The 3,538-nt window shown below is 48.7% G+C and overlaps 1 pseudogene; it reads right to left on the reverse strand.

Annotated features, from left to right (window-relative positions):
* Positions 1-2,842: 2,842 nt before the first annotated feature.
* LOC113458176 lies at positions 2,843-2,958 on the reverse strand (annotated as a pseudogene).
* Positions 2,959-3,538: the final 580 nt, after the last annotated feature.

Here is a 3,538-nt window from a genome sequence, read left to right on the forward strand (position 1 = left end):
AAAAAAACCAAAAAAAAAAAAAAAAAAAAAAAGAGAAACAGGTTAATTTAAAAGAGCTAGCCAGAAAAGAGCCTAAGCTAGCCGAGCATTTACAATGAATAATAAGTTTCCATGTCATGATTTCAGAACTGGTAGCTGGTCAAAACAAACAAACAAATAAAAAAAACTGGGTACACCAAGGCTGTTGGGAGCACAGCACAGGTCCCCTAAGGCTCACAGGTGTCCAGTGTCCAGGAAAACCAGTAATGTTGAGCAAACAGGATTGTCTTCTCAAAGGAAAGGATACAAAGCCTGCTCTTCCCTCCAGAAAGCTGGGAATTGGTGATCTGGTGATCTTTGTTATCTATTGGGCCAGGCCACATCAAACTCAAACAGCCAGGACTGGAGATACCTAGTAGTCTAAATGACTCTTACAGCCAAGGCCTCCCCAAGCTCCCACAGCCAAGCGCAGAGATACCTAATAGTCTAAATGACCATTACATTACCTGTACAGCCCCAAGCTCTCACAACCAGGACCAGAGGTGGCTAATGTCCAAATTGACCGCTACACTATTTGTAAGACCAAGACCAGGCCAGATCCTTCCTTAGGCCATTAAACTAGTACAGGTAGCCTATTTTGAAAACCCATCTTCTTGGAAGAAAAGACATGTACCTTGAGTTTAATCTCTGGTCCTGACTCTCATGAGTATTTTGTTCGCATGTCTGTAACTGTATGTACCATGTGCCTGGTGCTTATGGAAGACAGAAAGAGACATCAGATCCCCTGCAACTGGAGTTACATACAGCGGTGGGCTGCCATGTGGGTGCTTGCAACTGAACTCAGGTAGACTGGAAAAGCAGAATGTGCTCTTAACTCCTGAGCCACCTCTCCAGCTCCAAACCTTCTTGATCAGTGATGATATGGGAGGGCCCAGCTTGCTGTGGATAGTGCCACCTATGAGCAGGTGGATCTGGGTGGCATAAAAAAGCAGGCTGGCAAGCCCTGGAGAGCAAGCCAGGAAGTAGCATTACCCCATGGCCACAGCTTTGGGTACTCCTCCAGGTTCTTGCCCTGACTTACCTCAGTGATCTGTAACCTACAATGTGAAATAAAACGTGAGTCCCAAGATGGTTTTGGTCAGTGTTTTATCCTCACAACAGAAAAGTAAATATTACAACCAGCACCATATTTTAAATTCTTGGGAAAGGAGGCCAAGAAGCCGGAAATCCAGGACCCTGACCAGTAGTAATAGACTCATTTCCTTTTACAGATTTCTGTCTCTCTGTGTTTTGCTAGTGGGGGCAGGGGATGTCAGATTCTGCTTACAATGTCAAAGAAATCCTCCGGCCTTTAGCATGTCTCAGAAGCATGCATATTTCCACCGTGTGGCAGATCAAGCACGGGTATGGGAAGTACCCTTCTAATCCTCCTCCTGTGCTAATTCATAGACACAGATGAAAGAGTCTATTTAGTCTTTAACCCTTTAACAGAAGGTGCCTGGTACTGAAGACATTCTACAATCTGCCATCAATGGACCTTTCCACATGTAACACTCTTCATTTGTTTCCTTTGAGATAGGGTCGACCAGCTGGGCGGTTGTGGCGTACGCCTTTAATCCCAGCACTTGGGAGGCAGAGGCAGTATGTGTGTCTGATGCAGGTTTGGGTCCAAGATTGGCAGATGGAATTATTCAGAGAGGATTTTTGTACATAGTGTGTGCAGAAAAGGATCGAGGTTGCATTATTAGAAGAGGGTTGTGCAGAACCAGATGGAATCTCTGGCTATGCAAGTATTTCCTAAGCTTGCTTGCCTCAGTTCTGTTTATAGCTTTGGTCAGAACTGGGAAGAGAAACATCACATCCATTCAGAGTCTCCTCTACACTTTGTGAAAAGATGAAATAGGTGCCAAAGAGATGGTTCAGTGGTTAAGATGAGAACACTACATGGAATAAGCAACCGTGGAGTGCTCAGTCACAAAGGGGACATCTACATCACACCCTCCTTGAGGCTCAGGAAGCATCAGCAAAGAGGGAGCACAAAGATTATAAAAGCCAGACGTGCAGGGTGTTAGTAATGGTGGTGCGCACGCCTCTAATCCCAGCACTCGGGAGGCAGAGACAAGCAGATCGCTGAGATTTCCAGGCCACCCTGCTCTGCACAGCATGTGCTAAGATAGCCAGAGTTACAGATAGAGAATCAGTCTCAAAAAAAAAAAAAAAAAAAAAAAAAAAAGCAGGATTCCTGCACTCACGAACTCAAGCAGCTGTGGATGTTTGAGTAAGACCTGCACCAGACCAAAACAGTTAACATTCTAGTTCTGAGTGAAAGGAAGTCATGAGCCTCTCCCCACCCATAGTGGAACTATTGAACAGAACAGGAGGAGCCGTATTTGAGGGTGTGACTCCCTATTGCAAAAGAAAAGTGCATGAGGCCCTGACAGAATCGATTACAATTAGCAGGCTACTTAGTATTTTAAAACAGATATTGGCTTCACTTAGCATTAGCTTACCGTCAGCCAAGTCCTTACTGTGGGTTGGTGTAACAGCAAGAAGTAGAGACCTGTTAGGGGTGCGGCATGCTTTTCAGACTCGCCCCCACCCCCGCCGTTCTCTGAAACTGTTCTATGGATGTGGTTAACTATACGATGGCAACTTATTTCTGAGTGCCCTTGCTGTTGTAACTCTTATTTTCCTGAGGTACCTAAGCTCACACGCGCCTTATTGCAAATGGACATGATGACCTGGCCAGTGGGTACTGTGCCACATTACACTTTCCGGCTTCCCAAATGCATCCTGCATATGTGCGTGGCTGGAGCTTAGACTAGAAACAACATAAGCTCGGAAACATTAATATCCATTAGAGTACTATCTTCAAGGTCCCTTAGGACGACCCACGCAGACAACAGGTATCACACACTACCTAGGAGGCTGCTGTTGGCAGTCATTGTACATTTCTGGATTCAGTTTTTTTTTCTTCTAAGTCTCTTGTAGCTACGGGTGACCTTGAACTCCTCAACTTCCAGTCTCTAGCAGTCAAGGGCTAGGATTACACAGGAGTGTGTCGCCACACCCAGCCAGAACAGAAAGTTACTAGAAAAGGGTTTCCTTGTGGCTCACAGTAACAAGCAAGAAAAGGCAAGTGGCAGCGTGCCCAGAACCAGGGTTGAAGAACGGCCCTGCCCCTTCCCAGGGGCTCGAGGCCCGCCCCCCGGCCGCGAGGCAGGCTGGGAAGTCGGCCTCTCTAAAGATGGCGGCAGAATTGAAAAGTTGGAGCCGCTCCCGCGCGTGCTCTCGCGGCCGTGAAGGGTTCGGGCGAGCTGGAGTGGAGGGCGACGCCCTTCCAGAGGGGACGGGACGGGGCGGAGGGAAGGGAGGCGTGCTCCCCCGGCTCCGACGAGGCCGTGACCCTGGGCCTCTCCGGGAGCACTCAGGGGAGTAGACTTGGTCGGGCCGGACGGCACCCTCCGCGGCCCTCGGGCCGGAAGTGCGGGCGCGCCGAGGCTGTGGGCGGGGCAAGAGGGGGCGGGGTCTCTGCGGTGGGCCGGCTCCCCAGGTCCGG

The sequence above is a fragment of the Microtus ochrogaster genome, unplaced genomic scaffold, assembly GCF_000317375.1.
Source record: "Microtus ochrogaster isolate Prairie Vole_2 unplaced genomic scaffold, MicOch1.0 UNK6, whole genome shotgun sequence".
NCBI classification, from domain to species: Eukaryota; Metazoa; Chordata; class Mammalia; order Rodentia; family Cricetidae; genus Microtus; species Microtus ochrogaster.